The sequence below is a fragment of the Camelus dromedarius genome, chromosome 10, assembly GCF_036321535.1.
Source record: "Camelus dromedarius isolate mCamDro1 chromosome 10, mCamDro1.pat, whole genome shotgun sequence".
Classification (NCBI taxonomy): Eukaryota; Metazoa; Chordata; class Mammalia; order Artiodactyla; family Camelidae; genus Camelus; species Camelus dromedarius.
Window position 1 is genome coordinate 11,766,479 of NC_087445.1, and position 21,487 is coordinate 11,787,965.

At 36.8% G+C, this 21,487-nt stretch overlaps 1 long non-coding RNA gene across 1 annotated transcript in view; it reads left to right on the plus strand.

Moving 5' to 3' along the window:
- The window catches only part of LOC135322251 (uncharacterized), a 433,164-nt gene extending 414,415 nt beyond the window's left edge, over window positions 1–18,749 (plus strand). The window contains exons 4-5 of the long non-coding RNA XR_010382612.1: window positions 16,744–17,101; window positions 17,830–18,749. This is a non-coding gene — a long non-coding RNA (uncharacterized LOC135322251). The remainder of the gene's footprint in view (window positions 1–16,743; window positions 17,102–17,829) is intronic.
- Window positions 18,750–21,487: the final 2,738 nt, after the last annotated feature.

The following is a 21,487-nucleotide window of genomic DNA, read 5'->3' on the forward strand; positions in this document are numbered from 1 at the left end:
TAATTAGATTAGAGTTGTCTTTTCTCCTCTTCCATCTCTGCTGCTTTTTTATTTATTCTCCTTCCCCTTCCTTGGCTTCTTTTTCTTCTTATCAAAAATAATTTTGGCTGAGAATATACAAGGATACAGAAGGAAAAAGAGACGTTATTGCCAGAAAAACTTCACTCCCCACCCCGTCACAAGACAAGGTGTGTCTGTCTTGAAAAAAAAAAATGCTAGCACATTTGATGTTAATGTAAGTAAAATTTACATTTGCAGGTATTAAACTATAAGAGATAGGAATTACATCGACAAAATAGAGAATTGCAAATAATTACTTTATCTACAATAAGATACAATGTATGATACCATGAAGCCAGGCCCCCTTTACATAGGATTAAACTGAAATAGTGATTATGGCTCATTTTCTGTAAACTTACACTTTAGATATTAAAAGTATAACCATTTTTATAATAATAAAGCAAGAAATTTTCATAGCCTCCATTTTAGAGACTGAAACACAAAGTAATTTAATTTCTTCAAACCTTGTGCTAAACTAAATCACTAGTGTACTTTCTTTACTAATATTTAAAAGGTACATATTTTCAGTATTTTCAAACTAATTACTTCCCAATAAAGTAAATATTAATGAAACTCTGTACAGATTTTTCATAATTTCCCACTGTTTTATAGTTAAGGAACCTATTTCTGTCACTTACATGTGATTTTTTATACTTAAATTTTATTAAGTAACTATAAAATGGTTTATACCATATGTTAGAAATTAACCAGACTTCGAGCCTTAAAAAATATTGAATCTAAGTTAACACTTGCATATGAATAAATTCTGCTAATTTTAAGAGGAGTCTTCAGTAAATAAGCTATATCCTTGATCAATTTTTGAATGCTTATTTTTTCTGCATAAAGAATAATTTTATATACATTGTCAAGTTCCATTTTGCCATAATGTTGCTAGCTATATAGTATTTTCTTCCTTAGGATTGTTCTATTTAAAAATCAAAGTTCACATTATCTCTAAATTTAAAACAAATACATTCTAGGCCAAACTAAACATAACAATAGAGTAGAATTCTTTGACATTTCTTATAGAAATGTCATCTCTTACAGAGAGCCTTCCGAAGGTCTACTCACTTTAAGAATGTTTTTATGCAAACTATAAATTTTGTTGCTTTATGAAAGAGTAGCAAATTCAAGCTGATTTGTGAATAATTATGAATTGATTATTTATAGATCAAATCTCATTAAATATTTCCAAGAACAAAAAGTAAGATAGAACATAAGATTTCATTACATTCTACTGATAAGTCAGAGAAGCCGATGATTGACCAATAAACCTGAATATATTTTTATTGTCCTCTCGGGGAAATTGTAAGCACCATTTAACAAGCAATTTATCAAGTGTGAACAATCTTATAAATCTAGCAACGAGAGGAAGCCCTGTATATGTCTTGCATGTAACAAATTGCTTCACCAATATATATGATAGACAAGAAACTGCAGTTACAGATGCATTTATTATTTTTTCTTAAGTGCAGAAATATCAGCCAATGTTTTGATTATCACCACTATCATGGGACCTACCACGCATTAGGAATGTTGATGATGTATTAGTCATTATTTGTGAAACTTTATTTCATTCTCATTGACTTGACACTGCTATACATTGTTAAGAAGGGATTTCTGGTGAGGAGTAGCTGATATCTTTTTACATATCAGGATAACTATGTAAAACCATGGAGTTCAGAGACAAAGAATGTTTTGGGTACTATTATTTCAGATTTTACATTTTATTAATGGTGAAATGAAGGTCCAGCGAGATGATAGGACTTGCCAGAGTCAAATGTCTAGAAAATCCAGATTGTAGTTAGAGCTCATTTCTTCTGCTGCCTCGGTATTGTTTCCTTCAAAACTCTTTTCCCCGATGATACTGAAATATATCAAACTCATAGTGTGCATCTGTTTCATGTGGCTCCGAACCTGTGTGAATAGGAATAAGCATTCTTATTTCTTAGTAAGAAGCTCTCTGGTAGATTCTAAGGACCCAAAATTCTCAAAGATGTTTCAAAATGAAGACACCTGCAGAGGGGAAGCAGCCACCATGAATCACCTTTTGTTTGTGTCAATTCTCATGTGGTTTCGAGGCAACTATTTCCTCACCCAGATGATTCAGACAGTTTGAGACTGACTCAAAATAGTTTGACAACGGAAGTTTGACAATTTCCTAATTGGTGAATAGTGATAGAATTTTATTTTATGATAAAATAGACCATGAGTTATTCACATTGGTACTTCCACTCAGGATTACAGAGATTTTATTTCATCTCAATAATTTTATATCTGGCTTTTTTTTTTCCCACACCAAAAAAAATTCTAGTTCTCAGTGATCCCAGTATAATTAATCGTTTACTTTACCCGACAGTACACATAGCAGCATCAGTATAAAAATACCAACACTACAACCAACAAAAAACTGCTGAAAAATGTTGAAGATTTTTCTTTAAATTATTTTTTATCTTTAGAGCATACCCCATTAGGGAGGCATTATCAAATTATTGTATCTTAAACTCTTAAGCTGATGTGAAATGGTCTCTCTCTATGTGTTTATGCCACTAATTTAATGCACAGGTTCATTTGTTTAATTTTACTTTCTATATTTAGGGACTGATCTTTTAAATTCAATTTTGCTGTATAACTGTGTAAAACATTTACAAAATTCTGAAATTAATTCTACCAAACAAAGTATATTTATAGAGTGTCGGTTTCTATCTATACCCTCCTAAGCCTGGTTTTCTCTGCTATAGGTCGCCATTATTTTTAAATTAAAATTTTGGTTTATTCCTACACTAAGAATAAGCAAATACATATTCATTTCTTTTTATCTCTTTTAGATTGACAGCTGCATGTTATTTATACAGAGAGATTACTTGCTTTTTTAAAAATAATAGCCTTACTGAGATATATTTCACATTACACAAAATTCTTTTATGATGTACACTTTGGTGGCCTTTAGTATATTAACATAGTTGTGCCACCATTACCACACCACTGTCTAATCTCAGAATATTTTCATCACCCCCAAAAAGCAACCCCATATCCATGAGCAGTCTCCCCCTATTGCCCCATTGCTCCAGCCCCTGGCAACCACTAAGTCACTTCATGTCTCTCTGAATTTGCTGGATTTGAGCATGTAACAGAAATTGAATGATGTTCTGTTGTGACTGGCTTCTCTAATTCAGCGCACTATTTTTGAGGTTCATCTATATTTTAGTACAGATCAGTACCTTCTTCTTTTAACTTCCAAATAATATTTTATTTGATGCCTGTACCATATCTTATCGATCCATCACTTGCTGGGTATTTATGGTGTCTTCAGTTTTCAGTTATTCTGAACAATGCTGCTGTGACGTTGATGTGCCCATCTATGTGTGATGTGTATTTTCAATGTTTTGAGTATATACCTAGGGGTAGAATTGCTGGATCATATTGTATCTCTATGTTTAACATTTTGAGAAACTGCTAAACTTTTTCTAAAGTGGCTGTACCCTTTTACAGGGCATACGGTTTCACTTTCTCTTCCTCCTCACTAACACTCATTTACCTTTTTGATTATAACCATCCTAGTGAGTGTGGAGAGGTTCCTCAGTGTGGTTTTAACTTAAATTCAGCTAACATTTAATGATGCTGAACATCAGCTCATGTGCCTGTTGGCCGTTGTCATTTATTCTTTGGAGAAATGTTTATTCAGATCTGTTGATCATTTTTAAAGTGAGTTATTTGTCTTTTTATTATTGGATTGTAAGATTATATATTCTGCATACAATTCCCTTGTTAGACAGTTTATTTGAAAATTCTTTCTTTCATTCTATGAGTTACCTTTTTAGTTTCTTGATAGTTTTATAGCTTTAGCTAGTATATTTATCTCTGTTATCCACTTGGAGTTAATTTTCTTGCATTGGGTGAAGCTGCGGTCCAACTTCATTCTCTTGCATGTGGCTTTTCTATTATCCCAGAAAGACTGTTCTTTAACAGTTTTTAAAAAGCTCACTTAGCCTAAGAAGACAGCCTAAGAGACATATCAAAATGTCTCTAGTGGATCCGAACTAAGCCCTTTACTGAGTGAGCACAGAATGACCTTACAAGCATATTTATTCTCGATCCTTTTTATTAAAAAACAGTACCCACAGCCGGAGATTAAAAGGGACAGTAAGTGCATAGGAAAGAAGCCTTTGCTAAAATATCTACTGAGTATGTTACTGCCAAGTAAGGCAACTTACATACATTTGTTTCAATATATCTGACTCTTAACAATAGGACTGCTTACTTTTTCAGAAATTGCAGAGGAACCTTTGAAAACAAGCACATCCTTTTTTTTCCTAAAACCACCTCGATGAGCGGAATGCACATTACACAGGTTTTAGCATGAAAATATAAAATAAATACGATATCCATTTGCCATCTGGTGTGTTGTAAATATATTGTTGTTTACTCTTTTCAGAAGCCCTAAATGAATTTCATAATTGCTTCATTCTCTGCAGGATGTGAAACCTCCATGGCCATTCTGGTGATGATGGCTTCTTTAACAAAACAAAAGCAAAATGAGGAGATAGGTGAAGTCATCCAGTGAACCCACCTGTGTTTGTATATGAAGGAAGTTGTCTCTTGAAATAATACTGTTCTGAGCTTCCGTCGTGGGTTTAAGCAGTGTGACTAATGTCATCTGCTTCAAACGTGTAAGTACATCGCTGAGACTACCCAGCAGGCTTTCCTGAAAATCAAATCAGAGACAGAGCAGAGCTTAGCAATAAAAGATGATTGGGATGTGTCCCCAGTGCAGTCTTCCACTATCTGTTAGCCTTAATTCTACCCTCCTGTCCTTTAGAATGGATATATAAGTGCATGACAAAATGCAGACCATTGTTGATAGCCACCTGAGTGGCGCATTCTCCTTGTTTTGTGATAGCCGGTATCTAAATATATAATCTCTGTAATCACATCTACTTAGCGAGAGCTTTATATATAGCATACTGAGCTTTACCAGACACAGATGTTATTTTGGTGCCTGGAGTCAGTCACATATATTCTCAAAGAAACTTTCTGATGGTCGCTGATTTTTCTGTCCCCGACTCCATTAGGATTCTTTCCAGTCGGTAATCATTTAACAGCAGGTGCATTTTATGAAACAGGCACAGGAATCTTGAGTGAACTCATGATGAGAAGTCCTTCCATGCTGACCATCTAGACAGAACTGCTGAATAATGTGGGTAGTTACAGGCACCCACCCATGCACGGATTTATTGTTTGTTCAGTGCAATTTGTGTGAGTCCATTAGGGATCTTGGAGTGAAGACACTTTGTTTTGATCCAGTTTTCTCCTTTATCTCTTACTGATTTCATCATGTTTTAGTAGATTTTCTCCTCTCTCAGGATCGTTTTCTTTTAAAAATACCCTGCTACCACCCTTTGTTTAGGACCACATCTGGTCATGCCTTCCCTACCAAATTAATTTCCTAGTAGGCATTCGTTACTCCAGTTTTAATACTGAAAAGCAGAAGGGAAAGGATCATGTCTTTAGAAAATTTACATTTTAAAATAGGATAGAAGAAGGTGTTTGAAGAGGGAAGATTAAAAAAACTAAGAGAGAGGGGCAAATATTTTGCAGAGGAAAATAAATGTGTATATAATGAGCATATGCACACACACATACAGTACACAAATCATAAAAGTCCAGCTCAATGGAGTTTTATAAACACAGCCACATCTCCAATGCCTGGATCTTGAGATAATTACTGGTATGACTTTTGAAACTGTGTTAAACTATATATGTTTATGAAGAACATATTGTTTTGTGTCTGGCTCTTTCTTCTGAACCTTTGTGAGATTTATCAATATTACTGGACGAAGTTGTAGTTCATTTTTTAAAGTTTCTGAATAGTATTTCATTGGACAAATATACCACATTTTATTTATCTATTCTACTGTTGATGGGCATTTTTGGATTATTTGCAAGTTTTGGGATATTTAGTAATGTAATAGGGAAACACAAAGCTGACTCCATATTAGATCTGTTCCTTTAGCTCTAACGCTGTGCTGGCTCCCGTGCTTAGTCATGCTGGTTCTGCACCTTTTGTAAAGCAATGTTGCCTCTAGCCTGAAGTACAGGATAGCCCGTTCTCAAGGCGCTGACCTTTAAGGGTATAACACTTTCCATTCGTATAAAGATGAAAAGTTGCAAAATAGAGAATACCATTTGTCTTGTTGGAGGTTTACATAAACATCCCGACCTGACCCATGTGGACAGCTGTAAGAACGAAGGATTCTGACTTCAAGAGGTTTGCAACAACCAACCACACCCCCTCCACTTTTTCGTATAAAAGGAGCCTGAATTCTGACTTGGGGAAGATGGTTCTCTGGGACATCAGTCTGCCATCTTCTCAGTCTGCCCGCTTCCTGAATAAGGTCATTATTCCTTGCCCCAACGCATCATCTCCTGATTTATTGGCCTGTCATGTGGCAAGCAGAACAAGTTTGGACTTGGTAACAGTAATAGTCTGACTATGAATACTTTCTTAGGAAATACACTCATTTCTATTGGGCATTTATTTACTTGGAGTGGAATGCTTAGATCAAAAGTCACTTTTCAATTTTGAAAATATGTCCAACAAGTTTTAGCAGCACGTGAAAGTTCAAATTTCATTATCAGAAACAGGAGGTATTTTGTATCATTTTACGTTAGCCACTCTGGCGGATGTGTATCAATAGCTCACCGTGTTTTGGTATCTCATTGTGAATTAATTTTTATTTCCCTTATGAGTAAAGTCTTTTGATTATGTTTTCTTAGCTTCATTAACCATTTGGGTTTTCACATTTATGAAGTATCTGTCATAGTAGTTAGCATTTTTTTCTCTATTCAGCTATCAGCTAAATAGCTCTAGTTAGCTCTGTTTCTCTATTGAAGCATTTGCATTTGTATTGGTTGGGAAGAAGTTTTTACACATTATGAATATGAGTCCTTTGCAGGATGTACGGTTGACCCTTAAACAATGAAGTCAGAGTATGACTTCATATTCAGCTCTCTGAATCTGGGTTTCTGCATCCACAGACTCAACCAACAGCTGATCGTGTATTATTGTAGTAGTATTTTGACTGAAAAAACTCTGTGTATAAGTGGACCTATACAGTTGTTCAAGGGTCACCTGTATATTCTGGTTCCACTGTGTGGCTTCTTTTATCTAAAATGACAAGCCATTAAAAAGTAGGCACAATATTTGAATAGGCATTTCTCTAAAGATGGCTCACAAATGGCCACTCGGCACATGAAAAATTACTCAAGATCAGTAATCATTAGGGAAATGGAAGTCAAAGCAAACATGAGGTACCACTTTAAACCCTGTTGGATGGCTAAGAAAAAGATCATGACCAATGTTGAGGATGCTGAGAAAATTGAGTAACCACACATACATTGCTGGTGGTGTTTATAAGTGAAATCCTTTGGAAAACAATTTTACTGCTCCTCACAATATTAAGCATAGAGCTACCAAATGATTCAGCAGTTCCACTCCTAGGTATAAACCTAAGATGACTGAGAGCATATGCCCCACAAAAATTCATGAATGCTCACAGCAACATTATTCATAATGGTCAAAAGGTGGAAACAAGTCAAATGTCTATAAACTGAATGTGGCATAGCTGCACAGTGGAATTTTACTTGGCAATAAAAAAGAATAAAGGTCCTGGCACATGCTAAAACATGGGTGAATCTTGAAAACATTATGCTAATTGAAAGAAGCCGGTCAGTAAAGACCACATTTGTAGGATTTCATTTATATGAAATGTCCAGAATGGGCAAGTTCAAAGAAACAGAATCTAGATTAGTGGTTGCCGGGCAGCTAGGCGTGAAAGCAACTGAAGTGACTTGTAGTGAATGTGGTTTGGGTGATGAAATGCTCTAAAATTATATAGTTGTGTGGTTTTTGTAACTCTATGAATAAACTAAAAAGCTCTGAGTTGTAAACTTTTGAAAGATAGATGTTATAATATGTGTATTTTATTTAATTAAGCCTGTTTTAAAAAAATACAACTGGAAACAACCTAAACACATCAGTGGGAGAATTAATAATGATCATGATATAACTACACAGTGGACTGTTTAAACAGTGAATAAGCTTGAGTTGTGTATACTAAAAGCAATGGATTTTAAAATAAACATGTTGAGTGGGTAAAAAAAGAAATAAAACATATGGGAGTGATAAACACTAAATGCAGGCTAGTGATTACAATTTTAGTATTTCAAGAAAGAGATTGAGGCATGGTACACAGGAATCTTCACCTGTGTTAGAAATGTTTTTAATTCTTAAAATTACTGTGGCTATACAGGATTTCATTGCATTTCTTTTATGGCTCTTATATTAGATATTTTATAATTGAAAAATAGTGATACAAGAGGACAGAAGACTTAATGGTAAGAATTAGGATCAATTATATTCAGGGTTATATGTAAAATTATGTTCTTTTTGATTCATTAAGTAGAGCAATTTTCTTCTCATAAATAATAAAGGTCGATTAACTTTGAGAGCAAAAAATATCTGTAGCTTTGTTAACATGAGCATTAAAGTTGAAGCTAGCACCTTGCCTGATACTTTGAAACATGTCCAGTGGTCTCAGATTTTTACTGCTGGCACATAAGCCAAGAAGTCATCAGGCATAAAATGGTGCCCCCCCCTTTTCCAGATAATTGCTGGTGAAAATTCTGTGCTTGTTCTAGCTCAGTGATTCACCACCCTAGCTGCAACTTAAAATCAGCTGGGGAGGTTTTTAAAATGTGCCCTCTGTGCCTCACCTGCAGATATTCTAATTTAATTATTTCTGGGTGGAGCCGAAGCATTGGTTGCTTCTGAAAGCTCTCCAGGTTATTCTAATGTGAGACCAGGTTTGAGAGACGTTACTCTAGACTTGGTTCTCCCTACTTACTTCCTGTGCTCTCTGACCGCCTTTTCCAAATCCAATTCTTTCTCTAGCCTTGGGGGTGTTTCATTGGTATTGATGGCCTTCTTAGATCTCCTCCGGCATGGACCTAGTTTCCTTTTGGCTCCTGCCTACATGGTTTCTTGATTCCAGCGTTCCCTGCAGCTCTGGGAGAGAAATGCTTTCCTCCATCTGGTTTCCCCAAGCTAATAACCCTCATGGCTCATAGCACTATCGGAGCAGATTTACACATTTGCTGATGAATTGCCATGTTGATAAGTAAAGAAAGAAATACTAAATAAGACTTTAAAATTGGTTTTTGCATGAAATCATGACTGGTGTTTTGCTGAAAGAATATGCAAAGATTAAGGAAGACGATACTCCTTGACTACCTCACAGCCCATCAGGAGACCAGCTAACTGGACAACGTTTTTGATAACTCGCAGAAACTGAGACACATCCTCTCTTAGCTCGGTACTCACTGTACTGCTCTCCATTTGAAGTAGTCTTCGACATGGTTCTAAGCTTTCAGATGCGGCTTTCCAGTTCACTGGGTGGCCAGCCTGTGGTTTCTTACTTCCTACTATGTCAACATTCCAAAGCCCCTTTCCCCTGTTCTTTTTTCTTTAGCCTTTTATTCTAGAGATTTTATTTACATGTAGAGTATCAACTCTCAGACCAAGTTAATGACTGTTGAATCTTTGTCTCAAACCCTCCCTCTCTCCCAAATACCACACTCATGAGCTATGATAGGACGACCTCAGGGATGTCCATGTTCTAATCAGAACCTTAAGATATGTTAACTGTAAGGGCATAAGGGACTTTGCAGGTGTGATTAAGTTAAGGATCTTGAGATGAGGAGAGTATCCTGGGTTATTCAGTTGGGCCCATTGTCATCACAAGGGTTCTTAGTAAGAGGGACGCAGAAGGATCAGAGTGAGTGGGAGTAGTAGATGGAACAGAAGCAATAGGTAGAGTGACACAAAGCAGGGACCATGAGCCAAGGGATGCTCAAGATGACTTCTAGAAGCTGAAAAAGTTACAGAAACAGATTCTCTTCTCAGAGTCTCCCAAAGGAACCAAGCATTTCCAAGACCTTGACTTTGCTCAGTGAGGATGATTTTGGATTTCCCAGTTTCAGAAATACAAGGTAATAAATGTGGTATTTTAAAACAATAAGTCTGTGGTAATTTGTTACACAGCAATAGGGAACTGATACAGTTCCTAATTCTGAAAAGAACTTCCATCTGGTTGAAAATTAATAGGTCTAAAATGAAATTTCTGCCTCTAAGACCAAATGGTATATTCACTCCTTTCTTAAGAAATCAAAAAGCTCCCAAGTCTTACTGATTTCTTCATCATGACACTTTCTTTCACTACCGTAACTCATGATCCGAGTTCAGGCACTAATCAACTTGTACAGGAATTATTGCTGCAGGGGATTTTCATCTGATCCCTTTCCACCAAGCTTTTTTATTTTTACCTCAATCGTCAAGTACCTTTACATCAACCTGTTTTAGGTTCCACATTTCTCTTGTGCTCTAAAATTGTCCTTTATTATTATTATTATTATTTTTATTGAAGTATAGCCAGTTTATAATGCATCAATTTTCAGTGTACAGCATAATGCTTCAGTCATACATATACATACATATATTCATTTTCATATTTTTCATTATAGGTTACTACAAGATATTGAATGTAGTTCCCTGTGCTATACAGAAGAAACTTGTTGTTTATCTGTTTTACATGTAGTAGTTAATACTTGTAAATCTTGAACTCCCAGTTTATCCCTTCCCACCCTCTTCTAAAATTTTCATAGCCTGCTCATCACTTAGCAAGTAAATTACAGATTCTTTAAGTATCTTTTCAAGAATCTCTTCAGTTTCTAGTATATAGTCACACACTGTCCGTTCTCCAAGAAGAAGAATTATTTCTCTTCTGTTTCAAGGCATATAACACTTTTTATATCATATCTGTGTTAAATAATACCATGCATTGCTGTTTTCAGTATAATTGTTAACATACATATTAATTTTAATATTCTGAAAAGGGAAAAAGAGGATTCTGTCTTAGTCTTGGATTTTCTGAGCCTCACTTTACAGCTTGTTAAATGAAATAGTATTGAATAATATTGAGCAAAAGAATAATCTGTATCAATTACTAATTATGGCTATTTAATAAGTATTGACACAATTAATTCTCAATTTTTTTTGAGAGAAAACCAAGACAGTGGAGCTATCCAAAAGCAGGGAAAAGTTTTTAAATTATTCTTCAACAGTAAGAAATCATGCATAACTAAAGATAACTTAACATATGAAATTAAGCAGATAAATTTTCAATACGTATGGTAGTATGTTTTATTTATTAGTCTATTTAGAGATTTTATATATATTATATATAGTATATCTAGTTATCTATCTGGCACTTTGCTAAGTATTATGGAATCAGACAAAAAGAATAATTATGTACGCCAAAGGATCAGATAGTGTAGTAACAGGGATTTTTGATTTCAACACTTAAAGCCATCTAAAATAAAATGAGCTTTAATTAAAATGACCAATAGTATTTCCCCTCTGTTCTACTATGTATATATGCACACATACATAAACACATATATATTTTTCATAATGTGGCATATATGTATCATTCTCTTCAGATCTAAGTTGCACCTGATATTTTAGTGCTAAAGCTGAGATACTCTTTAAAAATGTTCAGTTTGATAGTTTGAATTCAAACTAAAGAAAGCCAAATAGGACATGAATTGCCACTAATACTCACAGAATCACTGATTGATCTACATGTAACCACATCTTTCATACATGAATTCCTTATGTATTTCCACTACAAATTTATACAGTCCCTTCTTGAGCATTCAGAAAGGAAATTTATCCTCTCTGATAACAGTTCAGAATACCCTTAAAAATCCTGGACTTCCAGATAGTTCACTCTTAGAAGTTTGAACTCTTACCATTTAGAGTTAGAGACAATTCAAATCTATGTCAGCACTTCTGAAAAGTTAGAAGCCTATCTAGTCCAAGCATTAAAAAAGAAAGCCTGATATGTATCTTTGCATATAATCTAAGCCCCGGCATGCAGGAAGGCCTGCTTAAGGAAAATTGATTATGTCCTCTCACTAATGAGGCCTGATAGCTAGTCTTTCTGTTCTTTATCCAGCTACAAGCTGAATATTTCATCCCTTCCCCTTATAAGAGACTTTTTAAAATAGCCCTTTCTTACTTGTAGAGATGGTATTCATAGTTGTATGCAGTTGGGATTATTGGAATAGTATAATCAAAATTCCCTACTGTACATATACAGTGGAATATTACTCAGCCATAAAAAAAGAATTCAGTAATGTCATTTGTACCAACATGGATGGACCTAGAGATTATCATACCAAGTGAAGTAAATCAGACATAGGAAGACAAATATCATATGATATCACTTATATGTGGAATCTAAAAAAATAATACAAATGAACTTACAAAACAGAGATAGACTCACAGACATAGAAAAGAAGCTTATGGTTACCAACAGGGAAAGGGGGATGTAGGTAAATTAGGAGTTTGGGATTAGGAGACATAAACTACTGTATACAAAATAGATAAACAAGGCCCTACTCTTAGCACAGGGAACTATATCCAATACCTTGTAATAACCTCTAATGAAAAAGAATATGAAAAGGAATATATATATAATGTATGTATAACTGAATCAGTATGCTGTACACCAAAAACTAACACAACACTGTAAATCAGCTATATTTCAATTAAAAAAAAGATACAAGTTTATATTGTACAACACAGGGAATATAGCCAATATTTTATAACAACTATAAATGGAATATAACCTTTAGAAATTGCATATCACTGTGCTGTACACCGAAATTTTATAATATTACAAATCAACTTTCTTTCAATAAAAATTCTTTTAAAAATTTGAAAAACATTCCTGTTGTATAGCAGGATCACAGATTCTCTCATATTGTCATAAGTGTATTTTTATCTACATTATCATACTTTCTTTTTTTTTTTTTTTTACTTGAATTTCAGTCGATGACAATGTATCTCTATCTGGGATCTTGTGCTGGACACCATACATATATATATTCATTTTCATTTTATTTCAGCCAAACTCCTTTCCTCTGCATACTATATCCTCAGTGATCATACAGTGATAGTGAAAGGATGAGTATCCCACCAGCCAGATGAGTTCATGATCCCTGACAGTTAATAGAGACTTCAGAGCCATTTAATTGCCTTTACATCCATATCTTAAATATATAAAAAAAAGACAATTAAGAAGCATTTTAAAGAGGCAAAGTGTAATCAATCATATGTAACTGTTGAACTCAAAGCTAATGTATTTTCTTTGTTCAGAAGTTCCTGTAGTTTATTCCGTTCCAGAATTCTCCTTCGTGTTTTTCTTATTACTTGTAATAAAGAGTCTGATTCCAGTTTGGATGTGTGACTCCAGACAGCTTTCAAGGCCCACCTCTCCCAGTTCCTGGAGTGTTCCCTCCCGTGGCATCAGTGACAAGTTCAAAATGCCGAACCCCATCCAAAACCTTCCCCCCTCCCTGTGCCACTATTTTACATCGCTCAGTTTTTACTTGGGAAACAAGAAAGTCTATTTTTCTCCTTCTCTATCTTTTTTCCTATTTCTCCTTCTAAATCTTCAGTTTGTTAGTTTCTAAGAAACCAAAGTATTGCTTCCGATGTACTTGTGACTCATAAAGCTTAAGTGAAACAGCCCTTGTGAAAGCTTTGTTCAGGGTTTTCTTGAAGACTGTCGTTCCTAAAATGCAAACGGGATTGTCTGATAGGTTTAGGAGGCTAAGAGGTTGAGGAGAAGTTGGAGGAAGAGATAAATGTGAGAAAGATGGCTTTATTAAAATTAACTTTATCTTGTGGCAGAGACTTTGCTATTGAGCGGAGCTTGATTTGACTAATTCCCTCTGGAGATCAGAGTCCCTCATTCTAAAATATCAAGAAAGTTGGCTTGCTGTGACATCATGTCAGACGCTGCCTACTTATGTCTGAATGTTCATACGTGGTAAACAATAAATCTATATATGAGTATACATATATATGTATATGTATATACTGAAAAATACTATATACTTACTTTAAAAGTATGTTTGATTATTTTCAAGTATTTTATACAACAAAGTTGTAAAGTTGCCCAGTGGTTTCCATAAGACAAGGTAGCTTTATTTTTGTAAAATTTTTTTCAAGTTTTGCTTTCTTCTTTAGATCAAAGGTAGGAAAAGAGGAGAGAAAATGATTTATTTCTAAGCCATCATTTAGATGCAAGTCTGAGAAATGTTGACTTTGGAAAATAAAGGAAGAAAGGGAATTGGCCTGAAGACAGTTCAAGGAAGAATTTGGTTAAATAGCCACCTGCCATGCTTCAGAGGGTTTTTGAACCTTAGACTGGGAATATAAGGAATAATTTTTATCAGTCTTGCTTTGGGATCCTCATTAACTTTTCTCTTCACTGTACTACACAAAGGACATTGTCGTACCTATATTCTGGTTGTAGAAAAAAAATAATGTATCTTTAAGGGTTAGTAAAATGTTCAAACTCTCATTGCATGATCCAACTTCTAAGAATTGAGCTAAAGAATATAGTGAGAGAGAAAAAAGCATGTAACATGAATGTTATGTTTTTCATATGAAAATATTTTTATTCAAATTAGTTGAAATTTAGAACATTATGATACATGAAAACATAACAATAAAGAAATGAAGGCTTAAAAATTTCACATATGCTACTTAAAAACTGCATAAATATCTCCTTTTAAAGATAAAGACAGGAAGAAATATATACATAATAGAATTGTGAAGATGACAGTCTTTTAATTTTTCTGTATAATATTTGCATAATTTAAAAGAAGTTCTTACATTACTGTAGTTACATGTGAAAATTACACCACTCATCTAAATCTGGTAACTGAGGAAGCTGTCTTAGTGATTGAAAAGGTGTTCCCTGAAGGGCCCATCAGGAGGACACAATGGTGTAGGGTGTTTCTGAGGAGGATAATTTTTTCCGTTAGTCAAATATTCATGCGTGTCTGAATAGAGATGGAGTTAAGCATGTGGTATAAAGTAGGTGAGTGAGAGCGTTTCCTTTGAGAAAACTAAATTATTGCTGAGTGGCAGTTGGTTTATGTAAACTTAACCTGGGATTGCAGAATCCTAAGGAGTAACTGATGAGGTAAAGAAAGCTCCAGAACCCTGGGCAATCTTCCAACACCAACAGTCATCCAGAGTAAAGAATTATTAGAGGTTGTACATCCATGGTGTCTTAGAGATTTACAAGAGGACTGTGTTTGGCCAAATGCTTGAGCACCATGAACAAATAATCTAGAGGATCCCTGCCTTCAAAAGCCAGCTTCAGTGAAACACGTTTGAAAGGAGAAGCATCTGCAAGCTGAGGTTATTAGAGAAGCTGCCTGCTGGTGTGGAGGTGAGCTTTTGCATATCGTCTCTTGGACAGAGATTAGGCTGAATGAGACAAGCTTTCTATGAGAAGGAAGAGTGTACAGAAGACCCAAGTCACTTATTGGAGAAAGGCTGAGGTTATCATTTTCCTTCTGGAGGGATCGACTATGCCTAAGGAAACAGAACCCACAAATAACCAAATGGCTGCTCTGTCAGTGACTCAAGTCCACCACAATTTTCATGCAGTAGCTGTGCCATGCATTGGCCGTCTACCTGAGCGATGGCTACTGCCTTTTATGTTAGTTCCTTTCTCACGGGGGATGATCTGTAAAGTGGAGGATGGAATGAGATGTCATCTAACGCTTAGGAAGGGGGAAATGCAGCCCAGCAAGCTACTACCTGAAGTGAGACTCGAATTTCCCTTCAACTTATAAAAGACTGGACTGACGCAAACACATGTATCAATAGAAATTCCCCTTAGTGGGAGCCATTAGGATGAAAGCCAAAATTATGCATCATGGGAAATAAATTATAGATAAGTAGGTAGGTAGATTTGATTTTGTTCTGCTTTTAGATCATATCAAGGTTGTGAGGCTGTTTTTTTCAAAGGGAAAAAAATGTCTTGAGTGAGGGGGTCACTCTACTAGGGGTTGGGTTGTACTAGAGTAAGAAGAACAGGAGAAGACAGACAGTGGCCTGAGGAGTGAGTGAAGCTGTGGGAGCCAGGGGTGCTTGCTGGAAGCAGGAAAGACTGAGAGGTTAACTGTCAAGAGGCAAAAATAACTGCCAGGTGGGAGTTGTAAGTGTTGGGAGGGGGTAGAATGGAGCCCGAATAAGAGTTCCAGGGGCAATGGCTGCTCTTATGAGGGAACCCTGCTATTTCCAACTTAGTCTGAAGCAGTGTCTGGCCAGCAAGGCTCTGTGCTTCTGGTGAGTGTCCTAGCAGTGATGTCTGGGAGTAAAGAAGGTTAGAACAAACAAGGAAACATTTTTCTTCCCTGCCAATAGCAGGCTTGCACCAAAGCTGGAGTCTGCGTGTGGGAGTCTTTAGCGTGGTGTCTAATAGTTTGTAAATATTCACTATCTGTGTGTGTGTGTGTGTGTGTGTGTGTGTGTGTGTGTGTGTGTGTGTAAGTGTGTGTAAGTAAATATAAACTAATTTGTCCCCCATTTTTTCCTTCTCACCTAACCTGACTACAGGACTCCCATGCTGTCCTCTGCTGGAGGTAGCCTGGTCAAAAACACTGTAATTGCAGAAATGATTCTTCTTTTTATCTTCTGTGACACCTATGCCTTTACCCTGCCTGACCATTAAAGGGAGTGACTGCCTCCAGATGTATTATATGCAGGTCCAAATGGTGAAGAGTGCATAGAGGAATTAGGGGTGGGATCTAATACACAAGAAGAGAGATCCCGGTGTCCTGAGGGGCAGTGCCCATCCCCCTGCCTTCCGTGTGCCTGCACACCTTCAGCCCTCCGAGGGAGACCCGTGTGGAAAAGGATGACATTGAGCAAAGAGCATAGGTGTGGGAAGTCCCTCTCCCTACAGCACATCGCCGGCTGCTCTTAGCTCCCAAGTTTGAGAGCAGGAAGACTTGCTTCAGATGGCTGGCACTGCAGTCCCCAGCCCTGCCTCAGATGCACAGAAGAGTGTACAGAAGGAGAAAAGCACGACTCTCTTTCTGAAACAAGGTAAGGACTTGAGGATTAAGGGGATAATTTTGAACTGGGCTCGGCCAACTTGAAAACTCCAACAAGGACACTACCACAGCTTGAGGGGCCAAGCAAAGGTCTCAGCTTGCTTTTCTCTGGTTTCCAGGGATATTGGAGTTTTTGTGTGAATTACTAAGGTTAATATTGTCTTACTTATAGAAGAAACATTTCCAAAACTTACCACGGTCATCTTGAAGCTGAATTCTATTACTTCCTTTTTTAGGCATGAGTCCCATGAGTATAAAGGTGCCAATAAGCAGAATATATTTTAAAAATGAGCTATGGAGAGGAGGACTCTGGAATATTGGACAAAGGGAATAAAGAAATCCATGGCTTATATGGCGGCCGGGGGGTGTGGCTGTGATTTACAAGTGAGACATTGGGTAGGTAAATTCTTCAGAGAAATCTGGTGTCATAAGAGATGCTGGAAGAAACACAGGGTGAAAATGTCACACAGGAATTAAGTGAGCTTTTCCACGCCCCCATCACCTTGCCGTCAAAACAGTTTTTCTGCAGAACCACTCCTGATCCATAGAATGGCTATGAGGTTTGGGGCAAGTCACTCTAGTTGCTGGTTAGGTTAAATGCTGAATAATTTTTTTTTCCCAAGAAAGAGCAGGTAGCAGAAGGTCAAACTTAAAAGGTAAAGTGAAACAGGAAAACTTCTACTTAAGGGGTGTGATCCGTGCTCTTACCCACTTTTGCAGTTGCAGTACTCGGAGCTGAGGATCATTCATCTGAAACGGAACCAAAGCACTTCTTTTAGGTGTGTGTCAGCTGAGGTTTTCCCCCATTTGTTCTCTGGGTCCTGGCTTGAGATAGTGGTTCCTACACTCATTACTCCAGGAGCACCAGGTGCATAAAGAAATAATAAGGGAAGAGGCATCAGTTTAACAGGGAACTAAAATAGTGATGTTTATATGCAAATGCCCAAGAATCACTGTCTTTCTAAAGGAGCGGTGGGAATAGTAGAAGCCACTAAGATGGCTCGTGATCAGAGCAGAAAGACCATTGAGAGGACCAAGCTGAGGGAAGGGGAAGGATGGGAGGCGGCAGTTCTAGGAGAGAGAAGGGGCACAGACACCTCTGGAGGAGAAACAGGCTTTTGTCTCAGGGCGGAGCAGAGCCATAACACAGACGGGGGTAGAGGGCAAAGGGTCACAACCTCCTGATGGAAGTACTGGGTCTAGTGTGCAGAACGGACCTGGGGGACTGCCCTCTGAGCAGATGTTGGTGGAAGAAAAGAAAGACTACTTCTGTCCAGTGACATTCCTGGGAATGAGAAAATGAAAGTAAAAGACGTGTTCTCTCTCTGTCTTCAGATGATACATGCACAGGAAATTAAATGGTAGTGAATGAACACTAAGCCTGGAAGAGAAAGTTGTAGACAAGCTGAGAGAAGCTGAGAGCTAAGCAAGCAGCGGAGGAGATGTCCATATTTGCCGGACAATTTGTGAGTCCTAAGTGGGAAATCTAAGCCCCCTAGAAATGTGATTTCAGCCCAGACCACAGCTCCTGCCGCTAATGAGAATGGCCATCCCAGGCAATCTTGAACCCCTCTTGAAAGGAAAAAAACAAAACAAAACAAAACAAAACAAAACAAAAACCAAAAAACCCCTCTCACTTATCTTTGGCCAGTTGCAGGGAGTCTTTGAGGATTCCTGGAGATTGATCACTTGGAGGCTTGCCACTTTATGCGCTGTGTCCATATCTAGATCCTCAGAGTGATGGAGGTCTAGAGACCATAATGTAGCTGGAACCCAAAAGGGTGGGAAAGGCAGCCTTGAGTCACAGATGCCTGAGCCCTCAGGCTTGCAAGGGCTTGAAGGATCCTGACTCGTGGAGCCCCACTGCAGTAGTCCTCAGGAGAAAGCCCTTGGCAGAGCAAGAAGCAGACAGGGCTTGGATTTGATAATTCCAAGCTGTGTCTACAGTTGCCTGGAACCAGGAAGAAAGACATATTGCCTTCCTTGAGAAGGAAGCCGTAATCTCTCCAAATGGGAAGAGTGAGGCGAAGCTCTCTCAGGGTCAGGAGGCCACAGGGTATCCCTGAGCCTGGTGAGGTCCAGAATTGGAACTTGTGAACAGGACATCTCTGAGATATGCAAATACGCAGTTGGAATAAGGGAAAACTCATCCAACTCTAACAACAAAAATTTTCTGTTATTGGCTTCTGCAGGAACCAATTATTTTGTTCTATTTTTTATTTTTTTTTATTGAAGTACAGTCAGTTTACATTGTGTTAATTTCTGGTGTACAGTGTAGTGATTCAGCTATACATATATATTCCTTTTTATATTCTTTTTCATTACAGTCCATTACAAGATAGTGACTATAGTTCCCTGTGCTATATAGTAGGACCCTGTTATTTATTTTATATATAGTAGTTGGTATCTGCAAATACTCAACTCCCAGTTTGTCTCTCCACACTGCCCCTCTTTCCCCTCTGGTAATCATAAGTTTGTTTTCTGTCTGTGGGTCTGTTTCTGTTTTGTAAATAAATTCATTTGTGTCATTTTTTTAAAATTCCACATATAAATGATATTTGGTATTTTTCTTTCTCTTTCTTACTTCATTTAGTATGGTAATGTCTAGGTCCGTCCATGTTGCTATAAATGGCATTATTTTATTATTTTTGATGGCTAAGTAGTATTCCAGTGTATAAATATACCACGATTTCTATATCCAGTCATCTGTTGATGGATATTGAGATTGTCTCCATATCTTGGCTTTTGTAAACAGTGCTTCTATGAACATTGGGGTGCATGTGTCTTTTCAAATTAGAGTTTCCTCCTGATATATGCCCAGGAGTAGGATTGCTGTGACCCGATTATTTTAAATGTTAGTGATGCCAGAGTAACCAGCTATAGATTGAGAAAGGATAAAATTTGTTAGAGTTATGCCAACTTTGTTAGAGTTAACCAACTTCCTCTATAATGTGTTTTCTTAGTAACATGTTTTATCTTTGCAGATTTTGGAGACAGGGATGAGAATGGGAATCTTATCATCCAACAAAATATCTAACCTATAAGCTGCTCTCTTACCTCAGCCCAACTGAGGTCTATCTTGAAATCATAAAGATTCAGAAGGGCAGAGCCATGGCCCAGTGTCCAGGTCAAGAGGAAACAAAAGCTTTGGAATCAAACACACTTGAATAAGAATTCAAATTCAAATGTTTTTGCTTACTAATTATTAGATCTTGTGTGATTGTCTTGCTTCTCCAGACCTCAGTGTTTTCATTTGTAACTTGGGAATGATGATAGATACAAGCAACTGTTACAAAATGTATCCATATGTACCTGAAACCCATGGTGCCATGAACTGCATATAGTGCACTTCCAAAATGGGAGTTATTCTTTATTATCAACCCTAATGCACTTTTCTGAGAATTGTTTTCTGAAAATGGTGATTATATGTCACAGTTTTCTTTTATAATATGAATTTTGAGTGGCAAAATGGGATGGTGAGCTCTCTGGGAGTTGTGTCAGGTGAAACCTAACTGAAGAATCTGGTAATGATGGACTTGGAATATGGAGACTAAAGTCAGAAAGCCTCTTTGTGTAAACGCAGAATCCTGTATTTCTGGAGGTTAGATAGAGACAGAAGAATTGGCAAGGAGTCAAACTTTAGTACCCTGTGAGGAATTTGTGATGTGGGTAAGTATCAGATGATGAACTCCCTGTCAATAGAGGTTCATGGATATCTCTGAACTGAGTAAGTGTTAGAAATTGATTTCTAAGCCTTTTACTTTATAAATGACATATAACAAATGTAATGTCAGGACACGCTGACAACTAGGTACACCATCCAGAGATCATTAACATTTTAATTTAGACATATATTTTGCAAATTATATAATCAGCCTGTGCATATTTTTATGATCTACTTCTAATTCACTGAGTGTAAGGGACAGTATTAAGGGAAATAAACATTATGTGAATCATTTTAATTCCTTCATATTATATGGATGCATTTCATCCCTGAATGACTATTTAGTTCCTTCTCTTACAACCACCCCGTAGAATAACACAGGCATGGACCCTGCTTTCAAAAAAGCTTTTATTCTCTTGTGGAAGGCTGACTATACTATAAATTTAAAATATTATTTATTTGCTATCAAGTTAATGAAAATAAAACCAAAATGAGATAGCAGTGCATACCCAATCAAGTGGCTATAATCTGAACTACCAAGAGTGGGCAAAACTGTAGAGAAAAGGAAACCTCCATGCTGGTGCAACTGTAAAATGGCCCAGACACTTTGCAAAACATCTTGGCATTTTCTTAGTCGAAAATAAGCTTATCATACAAACTAACCATCCCACTCCTAGAAAGCTGCAGAGGAGAACTGAAAAAATATATCTATAC